This window comes from Schistocerca cancellata, chromosome 12, assembly GCF_023864275.1.
Source record: "Schistocerca cancellata isolate TAMUIC-IGC-003103 chromosome 12, iqSchCanc2.1, whole genome shotgun sequence".
NCBI classification, from domain to species: Eukaryota; Metazoa; Arthropoda; class Insecta; order Orthoptera; family Acrididae; genus Schistocerca; species Schistocerca cancellata.
Genome location: NC_064637.1, coordinates 83,557,720 through 83,572,322, shown reverse-complemented (window position 1 = coordinate 83,572,322; position 14,603 = coordinate 83,557,720).

Here is a 14,603-nt window from a genome sequence, read left to right as displayed (position 1 = left end):
TTGTGTATCCTCTTTACAGTTTTACTCATTTTAAAATCTCGTTCTTTTGTGATTATAATACCGCATCTAAGTATACGGAAGTTGAAATTTCTACCACTAACATTTGTATTGGATTAGTACAACATAACGGTGAACAGTTCTCGGTTGATTCCTTATTCAACGTCATTTTTTTCTGACGTGAAAAAATGTGTCCTCAACAATATACATTAAAAAGCCGGGAGGGGGCAGGGGGAAGGGGGTAGCAAAATAAATTGTTCAAAAGTTAGGATTCTTATCAGCCACCACCATCACGAAACGGAAGGATGACTAGGGTCTAACGTGCTATCAATGAATATGTCATTAGTGACGGAACTCATGTTCGACCTGGGAAAGGAGGGGAAAAGAAATGGGCTGTGTTCCTATCAAAGAAACCATCCCTTCACTTGTCTCAAGCGATTTAGAGAAACCATACTAAGGCTACCAACATCATTAGCAAGAACCAAAGTCATGTACAACAACCTTATTTTACTTTCCGGCTGTTAACAAAGATATTTGTCTTCTGACAATATGACATTAGATCAGCAGCTGTCACGAATAAAGAGCTTCTTTCTGTAATACTCGCCGGCCACGGTGGCTGAGCGGTTCTACGCGCTTCAGTCCGGAACTTCGCGACTGCTACGGTCGCAGGTTCGAATCCTGCCTCGGGCATGGATGTGTGTGATGTCTTTACGTTAGTTAGGTTTAAGTAGTTCTAAGTTCTAGGGGACTGATGACCTCAGATGATAAGTCCCATAGTGCTCAGAGCCATTTCTGTAATACTCCGGAACGTCAGTTCTTCGAAGAGGCCAATCAAGAGTTAGTACTTTTGAATGGAAAATAGTACGGATTTTCGAGCCAGGAATGTTTTGTTCTATAGTTAAATCATTCACTATTTAATTCCTCTGGCAACCGGTAAGAATAAAACTTACATTTGCGTATTACAGTCCGTACATAATATATATTGAGTCTTGCCCCCACTTTCTGAATTCCACTGTTATCTATTTACTTTTATGTGGCTGTATTGTTGTTATTGTGGTCTGCAGTCCAGAGAATGGTTTGATGCAGCTCTCCATGCGTGGTTTTAAATATTTGTTTGTTCCTTCTCTGTTGTTTTAAATGAATATTGTATTTAAATTTCTCTTCCCTTGCATTAGTTATGTATGAATGTAATCTGTAAGAAGGAAACTACAGCCAAACGAACAAAATATGGCTTTAAGGCGTAGCTACCATATTTCAACTCCGTTGTTCGATAAAACGAAAGATAACACAGTGAGATTGCGTCAGGCAGCTAACGGCACACGGAAAACAGGGTCAGTTTTATCGCAGCGTTGACTTGTCGGTAGGAAGTTACTCGTTAGATTATAGTGATGACCGGAAAACTGAAATATATTGTGCTCTCGAACTATTATCATTCCTACAGTTTAAAAAAGAAAAACTGCCATGGATTCTCGGCAATATGCCGTTCGTACACTGCGCAAGCAGTAACGGAAATCGAGGAGAGAGTTGGAAAGTCAATTGAAGTTGAAAGAGAGGTTCAAATGGTTCAAATGGCTCTGAGGTCATCAGTCCCCTAGACTTAGAATTACTTAAACCTAACTAACCTAAGGACATCACACACATCCATGCCCGAGGCAGGACTCGAACCTGCGACCGTAGCAGCAGCGCGGTTCCGGACTGAAGCGCCTAGAACCGCTCGGCCACAACGGCCGGCTTAAGGAGAGGAAATGGAAACTTTATGTTTTGCCGATGGATTTGTAATTCTGTCAGAGACAGCAATGCACTTCGAAGATCAGTTGGAAAGAGATTATGAGATGAATATCAATAAAAGTACAACAAGGGTAGTGAAAAGTAGTAAACTAAAATGAGATTAAGGAGAGGGAATTAGATTGTGAAATGAAGCACTGAAATCAGTATACAAGTACAAATAGTAATATTAGGGGAGCAAAATAATGGGAGAACAGGATATAAAACCAATACTTGTAACAGGAAGGAAAGAAGGATATTTAATTAAGGATAATTAAAGCGCAGCTTCTCACGGAGATCCAGTGTCAGCTGTAATTATCGTATGGCAGTGAAACGTGGTACATATTAGAATGCATTAATGCGGAACCGATAGTTGCCGGAAAAAAATCAGTTCCAGTTTTGGCCATCAGGTGCATATCTGGTGATGCGAATGCAAGAGAGACACATACAGATGTTTCCATATATAATGGAACGGGGTGCGGGCAGAATAAAAGGTCAAACATGTTAGAAAAGCATAATATTGATTGTATTATTAACCGTTGCTTTCACAAATTGTTCAATATGAGTACCAGAGTCGTCGACGAGATTCCGTACAGTGGTAGATTTATACCTGGTGGCCAAAATTGGAACTAACTTTTTTCCAGCGTAAATCGGTTCCGCATTAGCGCATTAGCACATCTACCACGTTTCTCTGTCATACGATAATTACAGCCCAAACCGGACCTCCGTGTGTAGTTGCAGCTTAATTGTAACCACCCCGTATGTGTGTGCACTGCAGTCTTATGCGAAAGTGAGAAGATGCACAGCACATACAAAAAGAGAATTGAAGTTTATGTGATGTGGTGCTACAGGAAAATGCTGAACTTAGATGGGTAAGGCGGCTAAGAAATCGAAAGATACTGAATCGAATTTGGAAAAAAGAAAGGGCACAACTTGATTAAAACTTGAACTTAAACGTCGGTTGCTAACTAATTTAAATTAGAATGTAGCTACAGAGCCCTGAGGAAAACGTTTCCCTAACCTCTCGCAGCCGACCCCGCGTCACAAACAGCGCAGGCGGAAGAAACGAAGACCAAAGAGCAGCATTGACACGGAGAGGAATCAATTGTTTCCGCCCGGCGGATAGCGGAGGCGGGAAACGCTCCGATCCAAGTCGACCAGCGTCCGGCGCAGCGGGGTGACAAACAAATCGATATATCGATATGTGTGGCGTGTGACGCGCGTGGGTCGCCGCCCGCCGGGCAGCCAATTTGCATGAAGGTCCGGCGCCGACGCGGTGGGGATAATGGCGCCCTGGAGTGGGGGGGAGCTGATAAGTCTTCCTGCTACGACGAGCGGCCTTTCTTACCAGCCGCCAGCTGACAGGCGCAAAGTTCCTTTTCTCGCCCAGACACGCGTGCGGGATACTCGGAAATTTTACTTAAATTTCTCATTCTTTCTACTAATTGTATGCAGTGCTCCATATACAATTATCTCGTCCTATAGGCTTTACAAGCACACTAGTGAAAAATATGCGTCACCGCAGGAGACATCTCGTTAATATCTTGAAATACCGCCTCTAAACCTGATAACCTAATCTGCGTGGCTACTCTGCAACTGTCACTTAAGTTCCTGACAGACGGTTCATCGAATCACTTTCACTCTATTTATACGCCGGCCATTGTGGCCGAGCGGTTCTAGGCGCTTCAGTCTGGAACCGCGGGACCGCTACGGTCGCAGGTTCGAATCCTGCATCGGGCATGGATGTGTGTGATGTCCTTAGGTTAGTTAGGTTTAAGTAGTTCTAAGTTCTAGGGGACTGATGGCCTCAGAGCCATTTGAACCATTTTTCAATTTGTCGCCAGTTCCATTCCCGAATAGCGCGCAGGGCAAAACGAACTCTCATTTTATTACATTGATCATTTTTCAACGTATATGTGGGTGGCAACAAAATATTTTCGCATAATGACCACAACTCGGCGAGGAGGAGTTCCCACAAGCTTGTCCAGTTGTTTTCATGACTAAGTTGAGCTCGCTGCGTTGCTCGCGTCGACTGCATGGCCTCCACAAATTCTATTTATTTTCCATTAACCGAATTTTTATGTTGTTCACAAATTGCAACATCTTCTAAACTTCTCACGGAAATTAAGACCGTCTTTTCCGACTGTACTTCCGACCAGAAAGCGATTCTGGTACCTGGAGTCGGAGGTTTTTGTTAATACTGACTTTTTCGTCCTTGTGGTGGAAATTCCATTAAAACTTTCATCCCCTAACACACGTTTCTTTAGAAGACAAATACCATTTTCCGTAGATTTAACTTTAAAATGTTTTAATACAACGAAATATTTTCATAAAAATTTTCATCTCCTATTTCTAAGGTTGAAATCAGAAAAAAAACACTGAAATATGTATTTTTTTTATTTCCAACCGAGAAGCCAAATACAAATTTCCACAGTTATAGTGTCAAAATTGCTTTCGTAATGAAATATTTTCATGCAGCATTTTATCCTATATTTCATTTCCTTAATGTTTGAATTTCCGAAAGCGATGAAACCTTTTTTTCCTAACCGAGAGTACGTTCATTTTAACATATCCTAGAAACTAACACGTTCCACATCATTTCGACAAAAGAAAAGTTCAAATACTGTGTGCAGCATGTAAATAATTAAGAAAGGTAATCCCGATGTTACAACTGTTCATTAAAGGAAGACTAAACAAAATCAAGATACGTTCATAGGATTTGTCGACCTATGAAAACCGTTCGCCATTCTAAATGATGCGAGATGTTCGAAATTCTAAGGAAAATGGGTGTTAGGTAAAGAGAAAGACAGATAATATACAATAATATCTCCAAGAACCAAGAGGAAACAGTAAAGAATGGAAGAGCAACAACGAAGTGCTCGAATTAGAAAAAGGGATGTAGTCTTTCACCCCTATTGTTCAATTTGCATGTCAAAGAGGCAATGATGAAAACAAAAGAAGATTGGATTTAAGGTCTCGTCGACATCGAAATCATTAGAGACGGGGTGCAATCCCGTATGGTGTCAAGGGTGGGGAAGAAAATCGGCCGTGCTCTTACAAAAGAACTATCCCGGCCATTTGCCTAGAGCGATTTACAGAAGTGACAGAAAACCTAAATCCGGATGGTCGGACATGGGTCTGAACAGCCGTCCACCCGAATGGGAAATAAAAGATAGGTTCAACAGTGGCATTAAAATTTGGGGTGAAACAATATCAATGATAAGATTCGCCGATGCCACTGCTGTACTCAGTGAAAGTGAAGAAGAGTTACAGGATGTCTTGAACCGAATGAACAGTCCACCAAGTATAGAATACTAGCTACTGTGCATGGCGTTGGCTGAGATGTTTAATATCTGCCCCACAAAAGTGACTCGCTCTGTGCCTCGTTGATATTCACAGCGAATACAAGCCGCATGGGAATCTGCAGGGGCTTTAAATTTTACGATAAGTATCTCGTTGTGGTTTTGAAGAAAAGTCTCAGCTCGTTTATCACTGTTTCAAGTAAAGCTCTATTTGAGCGCGAGTCGAATTATTCGAACAGTTTAGGTAGAAGAGTTTGCAGTCTTGTTCGTGTCAATTTCTGGAGCTTTCGCTCGTCCCGCGATCTGGTGACCTCTTGTGGTACTGTCTGCAAGATGAGTTTTTTCCGCTGTAATTTATCCTCGCGATACAAATTACAGTCAATTTACTACGATATATTTCATTTGTTAGGCATTCCATTTTCCAATAATTTTCTTCACTGTTTCATCTGAATGTAGATATTTGAAGTAAATCGGCCAAGAACTTTGGAGTAAATCGCTCCAATACTTTTCGAGATGTTTGGTAACAAGGTCTCTCCTATCTGTTGCCTACGTCCGCCCAAACGTTTGTTAGGGGATTGTGTAGAAATCTGAAGTAAACCAGCAAAGGAATGTTAGATACTTTTGGTAACAATGTTTCCCCTTTATACATTACACACATAAACGCTTCAATATTTGATTACGAAATCTTACGTAGACAGTGATCTTCCTCTTGTGCTGACGGTAAAGCGGGCAAAATTCATCAGGATCGGAATAAAACTGTAGATTTATAAGACTTACAAACAAATCGGTTGCCCACACACACACACACACACACACACACACACACACACACACACACATACGCAGTATATGTGCAGTATGTATATAACCGTACTCGAATTATATTTTGGAGGCAGCTTCCAGTTATACCACTGAATGCACTAGCAAAATTATATCACTACATGACACATAGTTCAAGAGAGATGACGTCACAAACATCGAGATGCGCGGAAAACTAGCTTTTCTTAAAACGGAGTGCTAATTACACGTTCCTCAATCAGTGTTTCAATATTTTTATGCAAGGAGGTTCTATTCTTTAAGGTATAAAGCAGGGGGGGGCGGGGGGGGGGGGGTTGCGGAGTTCTACAGGTGGTATTCTACTACACCGTAATGAATTTTTAAAGAAATGCATTTTTTGCGATTTTAATGACAAAGTTCACATAGAATCATAATTGAGTATATATATATATATATATATATATATATATATATATATATATATGTGTGTGTGTGTGTGTGTGTATGTGTGTGTGTGTGTGTGTGTGTGTGTGTGTGTGTGTGTGTGTGCAGTATATGGATTTCGAGTAAACCGAAGGAAGATGAAAGTAATACAGAGTAGCAGAAATGAGAATATCAAGAAATGTAACAAAGTGGACGAAGTTGAGAAATCCCGCTACCTTGGAAACAAAAAGACGTATGACGGACGATGCGAGGAAGACAAAAAACATATTAGTACAGGCAAAGACGGCATTCTTGGCCAAAAAAAGCTTGCTAGTATGAAAAATCAGTCTTAATTTCGGGAAAAAAATTTCTTAGGTTTGACGTCTGGAGCACAGCTCTGTATGATAGTGAATCACGAACAGTGGGAAAAGCGGAACAGAAGAGAAACGAAATATTAGAGATATGGGTCTACAGAAGTATGTGGAAATTGTGGTGGACCGTTAAGAAGAGGAATTAGGAGGTTCTCCGCAGATTTTTGGAGGAAAGGAATGTGTGGAAAACATTGTCAGGAGGAAGAGCAGGATAATAGGGCATGAGGGAATAGCTTCTATGGCACTAGAAGTAAAAACTGTAGAGGACGACCGAGATTGGAATACATCCAGCAAGTAATTGAGGACGTTGGGTGCACTCTTGTGAGAAGAGGTTGGCACAGGAGACTATACTGATGCCTGCCCTCTGTCAACCCACACCCCCCACCTTTAATAATACAGTGACTCCCAGTCCGAGTACAATAGTGTTTCGCAGGAAGAAGTCGCGGTAACGTCGTCTGGTCCCCTCTGCACTGGGACGGCGGCTGGTTTGCGCGGCGGGGCGCCGCTTTACGTTTTGCGGCGACCGCGGCTCGCTAAAGCGCCGGCTCGTCTAGGCCAGCGCATGCAGTCCGCTCAGGGCATGGGCGGGGAGATTCCGCGCACGGACGCGGCGTCCGGGTCGAGGGACGATGAATACCAACGACGCCTGCCGGCTCGCCGCCTCCCGTCTGCATCGCCAAGGATAGCGCCGGCCGCGCGGCTCTCCGCCGGGGGATCCTGCTGCTCGTAAAGTTTTGGAAAATTGTTCCCGGTCCGCCTTACACCGGTTCCAGTCGCTTCTCGCTCTGGCATCACCTCGAGCAAGTGAATGCAGATCCCGTCGCCGCACCGTGTCCCAGTCACGAAGCAGACGACCCGCATATTACATCGACCTCCACGTGATTACTCGGCAGTACACGTTCAAGAGTTCGGCAGAGGGTGCGTGCTGGAAGCACTGACTCGTAACGAATCCTTCACTCTGCAGTGGGGCGTGTGCACATGTGAACGTTCTTGGCAGATTAAAACTGTCTGCCATATGGGAGTTGACTCTGGCATCTTTGCCTTTTACATACAATTGTACCGCCGGCTGAGCTACCGGAGCAGTCTGTGGTGGATGATTTGATTTTAAAATGTTTGACAACCTCCAGTCCCGTGCTACAGTTCTGTCTATACATACTGGGTGATTTTGTTATAAATGGTTCAAATGGCTCTGAGCACTATGGGACTTAACATCTGAGGTCATCAGTTCCCTAGAACTTAGAACTACTTAAACCTAACTAACCTAAGGACATCACACATATCCATGCCCGAGGCAGGATTCGAACCTGCGACGGTAACGGTCGCGCAGTTCCAGACTGAAGTGTCAAGAACCGCTCGGCCACAACGGACGGCGGGTGGTTATAATTAAAGAGCAGCTATTCACAATGGTCCAGTGTGGTGGGCCGCAATTATCATATGCAGCGAAACTCAGTATATATTCTAATGCGTTAATGTGCAACCGATTTACGCTGGAAAAAATCAGATCGAGTTTTGGACAACCAGGTGCAAGTCTGGCTGAGTGAATGCAAGAAAGTCGCATACAAATGTTTCCACATGTAATGCATTAGGAATGGGACATTGGCAAAATAGGTCAGACAAATGAGAAAGGCATAATATTCATTTTATTATTAACCAACGGTTACACAGTTTGTCCAATACGAGCACCAGAGGCGCCGATGAGATGCTATACAACGTGATATTTGCACCTGGTGGCCAACAATGGAACTAAATTTTTTCCAGCCTAAATCCGTATTAAAACATTGGCGTATCTACAAAGTCTCACTTCCGTAAGATAATTACAGCCCACACGGGACTTCACTGAGTAGCTACACTTTAATTAGAATCACACAGTATGTTCGTTTTATAATTCAACTAGGCGAACTACCACAATCAGGACACTAAGAAAAAATTTCCTGGGGAAAGTAATTTACAAGAGTAAAAATCGTAACCATCGTATGGTGCAAAATTGAAGGAAATGATGCTTCAACTTTTCGAAAAATCTACAAAAGTTTCAGTGTCGTCATGAATCTATGTGCTGATTTTTCATCATTCGTTTAAGAACGTCTCATTTTTTCTGGCACGTACAGTTCTGTCACAGTGAGCTTTTGTTATAACCTAAAAAATCAGCAAATACACGTATCATCGGAGTGAAAATTTAATTATTCAGTATGAAGGTTTCACCGCAGTATCATCACAAAACACCTGTATATTACATAGGAATTATGTGTCCATTAGGTTACATTTCCTCTCTCTTTTTTCCTTGAACCCTCTTACTTAGCTTTGTCTGTTATTAATTAAGTTCCCTGTTGCATGTCTCGGTGAAGTAACTAACAATTGTCTCCCACTGCATTGGAGTTCTAGCAGCCATGATAGCGTCCCTCCATCAGTCGAATACCCTGATGAAAGCACTTGTCTAGTGCCTCACTGACATCACCCAAAATTTTCCGAGAAAGAAATCAAGGTCACTGTTCAAAAAATGAACACCTGAGAATCAACAAAAAGCCAAAGATCATAAACTTGTCCAGGATGTTCGCTACAACAAAAATGTAATGAAGGACTTCCTGTTACTTAAGAACTTGTAACAACTTTTTTCAATCACACCCATGATTCGTAGTCATTTCTGATTCACAGCTACAATCCAGTATAATTTTTCGAAAGGCAGGGTCAACAAGAAAACACGCCTTCTTTCAATCTCCCTCTCTCAGACAAGGAAAGATCTCGCACAGATATTTCAAATTCTCCATATCCAAAAACATTATTTCATATAAGGCTTCAACACATCAAAAGCCCGAAAAATAATTATGTAAATTGAAAGGGGAGGGGAGAGAAATGCAAAGATAGGGAAGGAACTAATGACATCTGCTCCCTCGGCATTTTGTGCAGAATCAGCGGCCACGAATGAAAATGTGTGTCGGACCAGGAATCAGACCCCGGGATCTTCTGCGTATTAGGCAGCTGCGTTAACCGAGGCGCCACACAGACCCAGTGTTACCGCAATTGCACGAATTATCTGGGCAGGCCTCTCGCCTCCTACATACATCAAAAAAGTTTTGCATCACCTCTGTTCCGAGAGTTCCGGAACCTGTACAGAAAACTGGAATACAGATCAACATAAACATCATTTCTGCCCTTTTTATTACTCATGAAAACCACACATCGCGATACCTTCAGATGTGGTGGTCAAGATTGCTGTACACACCGATACTCTAATACCCAGTACCACGTCCTCTTGCACTGATGCATGCCTGTATTCGTCGTGACATACTATCCACAAGTTCAGCAAGGCACTGTTGGTCTAGATTGTCCCATTCCCCACCGGCGATTCGACGTAGATCCCTCAGAGTGGTTGGTAGGTCAGGTCGTCCATAAACAGCCCTTTTCAATGTATCCCGGGCATGTACGATAGGGTTTATGTTTGGAGAACATCCTGGCCACTCTAGTCGAGCGATGTCGTTATCCTGAAGGAAGTCACTCACAAGATGTGCACGATGGGGGCGCGAATTGTCGTCCACGAAAACGAATGCATCGCCAATATGCTACCAGTATAATTGCACTATCGGTCGTAGGATGGCATTCACGTATCGTACAGCTGCTACGGCGCCTTCCATGACCACCAGCGGCGTACGTCCGCTCCACATGATGCCACCCCAAAACAGCAGGGAACCTCCACCTTGCTGCACTCGCTGGACAGTGCGTCTAAGGCGTTCAGCCTGACCGGGTGGCCTCCAAACACGTCTCCGACGATTGTCTGGTTGAAGGCATATGCGACACTCATCGGTGAAGAGAACGTGATGCCAATCCAGAGCGATCCATTCGGCATGGATGTCGGGAGTGAAGTTGCGCATCATGCAGCCTGTTGCGCACAGTTTCAGTCGTAACATGACGTCCTGTGGCTGCACGAAAAGCATTATTCAACATGGTGGCGTTGCTGTCAGGGTTCCTCCGAGCCATCATCCGTCGGTAGAGGTCATCCACTGCAGCAGTAGCCTTTGGGCTGCCTGAGCGAGGCATGTCATCGACAGTTCCTGTATCTCTCTATCTCCTCCATGTCCGAATAACATCGCTTTGATTCACTCCGAGATGCCTGGACACTTCCCTTGTTGAGAGCCCTTCCTGCCAGAAAGGAACAATGCGGGCGCTATCGAACAGCGGTATTGACCGTGTAGGCATGGTTAAACTACAGACAACACGAGCCGTGCACCTCCTTCCTGGTGGAATGAATGGAACTGATCGGCTGTCGGATCCCTCCATCTAATAGGCCATGCTCATGCATCTTTAGGCGGGTTTAGTGACATGTCTGAACAGTCAAAAGGACTGTGTGTGTCATACAATATCCGCAGTCATCGTCTGTCTTCACGAGTTATGGGAACCAGGGTGATGCAAAACTTTTTTTATGTGTGTATCTGCAGTCGTCGCCCACGTCCACTGTTTTGAGATTCCGCAGGAGGTCGAACGTGATACTGCATTCCTATCGAGGCGAATCAGTTACATGAATTCGTGGTGTCTGTTCTTTAGGACATTTCCAGAAGAACAGACGCCGTGGTGTCTGTTCTTTAGGACATTTCCAGAAGAACAGACGCCACACATTCATATAATACCTGAAGAATAAGCCTGTTTGAGGAAACTCGTCAGAGAGATACTTATATCACATTCTCGATATTTGTGCTAGTCTTACACAAAAATTCTCAGTTGTGATAGTATGGGAACTATATGTCATCAAAATCACAAAAAATGCATCTCTTTAAAAATTCATTACGCTGTAAACCTCCGCGACCTACCCCTCCTCCTGCCCTTCACCTTCCATGATACCTTAATGAATCGAACATCCTTGCATAAGAAGATACAAACACTGAATGAGGGTAGTGCGAGTAATTTGCACTCCGTTGAAAGAAAAGCTAGGTTTCCACACATCTCGATGTTTATGACGTCATATTTCCTGAACTCTGTGTCATACGGTGATATAATTTTGCTAGTGCATTCAGTGGAGTATGTGGATACTGCCTACAAAACATATTTCGAGTACAGTTAGGAATAAATAAGTAATAAACTATAACGCCACGCCTGTTGCTGAAATTTTTATGCATGAACAGCGAAAACGTAGTAAGCAAAACACTTCCTTCCATTAATTATAGTGTGGCGTGTACCAGCGAGATAAAGTTTCATAGAAATTTGAAATAATATAAAAAGTTTGGCTGGAAGTCGCTTAGTCTCTTTTTCAAATACCAGATTAATTTAGTCTGGGTAACTGTCGCGCTGCGACTTGCGGTGCCTCAAGGCGTAAACGCAGCTTTAACGTTTGTCTCATTGTGTTAAACGTTTAACGTCTGATTATGCCTCTTAATGAGTACAATATGATGGCATTTCAAAATTTTAAATTCAGTCAATAATTACATGAAAGTCTGAAAATGAAGCCTTTTTGCGCATGAATGCCGTTAGATCGATAACTTGTAACTGTGGTTGAGATATTACAGTAAAGTAGTTTCAGAAAAGAAGACATACCCCAGTGTAATGGACTAGGTAACTTTTACAACTGGCTTGGGTTTTAAATAACTGTACACGGGGTCTTCTGAGGGGTACAGACAGTACGCCGGCCGGAGTGGCCGAGCGGTTCTAGGCGCTACAGTCTGGAACCGCGCGATCGCTATGGTCGCAGTTTCGAACCCTGCCTCGGGCATGGATGTGTGCGCTGTCCTTAGGTTACTTAGGTTTAAGTAGTTCTAAGTTCTAGGGGACTGATGACCACAGCAGTTGAGTCCCATAGTGCTCAGAGCCATTTGAACCATTTTTGAACAGACAGTACACTGCTTGGCGAAAGGGTTCATTCAGAGCCACTGCTATAGGAGGTCTTATTCTTTGTCTGTGAGGACGGTGTGGGGGACGGGGATTGGGAGGGGAGGTTAGAAGAGGGGGGGGGGGGCAGCGTTTCCTCCCATCTGGCGACCTAGGTCAGTAACACCGCGCGCTCGTTGTATGCCCCCGGCATGCGTCACCCGCTCGCCTTGCCTCGCGTAACCGCCAGCACGTACGCTGGGAATTCCTGTCGTAGGATGTCGTTACCGGCCTTATGCCAGAGCACAGTATGTTAAAAGGTTCTTACCTGCGTTACGCGTATTTATTTTTAATAGGGCGTTGACATAGACAGATATACGAGTAGAAGTTCCTTCAGCCGAGCTCCAGAGATGCGCGTTGGAATCCTTGCTGTTCATGTTGTACGTTAATAACACCGCAGACAATGTTGATACTAACCTCAGGTTTGCTCAGGCAAAAATTCCGCCGAACGTTGCCTGAATTTTTTTTTCAGCATTAATGTATAGGTTATCTGTTAGAACTCATTGCGGGAAAGAAAGAAAATGTTGCGTTATGCTGTAATGTGCTACGAATATATACAGTTTCATCTTTATTCTCGCAGTCAGTTTCTAATTACTACAGTGGAGCATTTAAACCACTAGAAAAAATTGTTTCTTCGCTAATACGTATTCTCTCTCCTTTTCAATAACGTGCTTTTTTGTTTCCTTCCTCGCAGTCGGATTTACAGGAAACAGGAAAACTGTATTTGTCGGTTGATGACTTACGATCAGAATACTTCTATAGAATGTGAACCATGCGAAACTTCGGAATCCTGTCCGCTCGTAAATCAAAACTATGGGAAATGCTGCCACTGCACTTGCTGTCCTTACAGTTCCAACAGCTGGAGAGTACTCTCTTGTACCCCTTCTACTAATGATCCCAACCGATTTGCACATTCATTTTAAGCAACTTCAATTCAGAATCAAGGTTTCGTTTGCAGTAACAATAAATTTGGCTCAAGATCTTAGAGGAGGGGGGGGGGAAGAGTAGATGACGGAAAGGGTGGAGGGGGGTGGGAAGAAAAGTGACAGAAAGGGAGCAAGGAGGAAATGGACAGTGAGTGGGGGGGGGGGAGGGGTAGGAGGAGATGGATAGAGAGAGGGGAAGGAGGTGATCCACAGACTGAGGGGAGGAAGAGTATATGGATACAGGGGGGCGAGGGTGGCGAGAGGGGGGAGGAGGTTGAAATGTTAGAATGTATATCCAATGCCTATACATATTTAACAACTGCGAAGCCCTGCCTGGTTAACTAGTCTATAATAAAGTGCTATCTGAGAAAGGTTACACACATATTGATTGCAGTTTGGACTGTTCGCCCCCTCTTTAAACCAACCGACCAACAGATATTGTGTTTGGAAACTTACTCTAACTGATCTGGAACGTAAAACTATTCTGTTCACAAAACTAAGAAAGGTATGAGTACTATATCAACGTTTCACAGTTAGAATTAACCAACTCGTACAAATACCTGGATCTAACAGTTTGTAAAGATAATGAAACGAAACGATAACACAGGCTTAGCTGTAGGTGGAGTGGGTGGCAGACTTCGGTTTGTTGAGAGAATATCAAGCAAATGCAGTCTACAAAGGAGATTGCTCACCGAACACTAGCGCGATCTGCGCTACAGTACTGCTCATGTTGAGTAGAACCCTTATCAAACAGCACTAGCAGAGCGCATTGAACGTAAACAGAGAAGGGCAGCACGAATGGTCTAAGGTCTGTTTGACTCATGAAGGAGTGTCACGGAGGTGCTGGAAAACTGAACTGACAAACTCTTGAAGAAAGATGCAAACTTTCCCGTGGAAAGCCTACTTGGCGTGCGAAGTTTCAAGAACCATTGTTAAGTGAAGAATTTAGATATACACTCCTGGAAATGGAAAAAAGAACACATTGACACCGGTGTGTCAGACCCACCATACTTGCTCCGGACACTGCGAGAGGGCTGTACAAGCAATGATCACACGCACGGCACAGCGGACACACCAGGAACCGCGGTGTTGGCCGTCGAATGGCGCTAGCTACGCAGCATTTGTGCACCGCCGCCGTCAGTGTCAGCCAGTTTGCCGTGGCATACGGAGCTCCATCGCAGTCTTTAACACTGGTA